This window comes from Papaver somniferum, unplaced genomic scaffold (genome assembly GCF_003573695.1).
Source record: "Papaver somniferum cultivar HN1 unplaced genomic scaffold, ASM357369v1 unplaced-scaffold_84, whole genome shotgun sequence".
Taxonomy (NCBI): Eukaryota; Viridiplantae; Streptophyta; class Magnoliopsida; order Ranunculales; family Papaveraceae; genus Papaver; species Papaver somniferum.
Genome location: NW_020651415.1, coordinates 1,411,237 through 1,412,175, shown reverse-complemented (window position 1 = coordinate 1,412,175; position 939 = coordinate 1,411,237).

Below are 939 nucleotides of genomic sequence, written 5' to 3'. Positions count from 1 at the left end.
TTATTATTATTATTATTATTTTATTATTTTTTTTTTATTATAAAAGGGAGCCACTAAGGCATTTATTAATCAAAATCAATATTACAAGAGATGGTGGGTAGCCTAGCAACAAGTTGGGCACCAACACCTTTCTGAATAACAATTCCTAGCCTATGAAAAAGAGAATTGCCTATCTTAAAGTTGGCACTAACATGCAATTCCTTAATCTCTTCAGGAAAGTTAATAAATCCGTACTAAGCCCGCCAAAAGTGGAGAAAGCCAAAACACCGAACCCATATCCGAGAGAAGTGCAAACATCTAAGTATTTATTGTTCTTGCGAGTAATTGCTGCAGAAATGGCGTGACCTGGTACGAAGTGGCGTGACTTAGCACTGGTAAACGGAGAGACCCCAGTGACATCGAAACAAACATCCTTCCCATCTATCCAATTATAAACCATGATGTCCGCTGGCCGAAAATCCTTATTATTGATGACGCCCAAAGAAACCTCTTTTCTAGCCACAACCCCAGCTCTGTAACACATGTCTGCCAGAATATCTTTTACCAAATCATGTCTGAATTTAAGCCCGACCTCGCTAGCACAATGGATAGCGTGGTCTCCAAAGATATCCATGAGTTTGCCACAACAGGTACATTTATTATTATTATTATTATTATAAATCGAAATTAATGTTACAAGAGACGGTGAGTAACCTAGCAACAAGCTGGGCACCAACACCAACACCTTTATTATTATTATTATTATTATTTATTATTATTATTATTATTATAAAAGGTTGCCACTAAGGCTATATTAAAGGAAAACAAAGTTAATTACAAAGATTTGGCAGGAGTCGTGCAACAAGTTGTGCTCCCAAAATTTATTATTATTATATTTTATTATTATTAGGTGAAACTAGTTGGAAGCCTAACAAGTTAAGCTCCAACGACGTACTACTA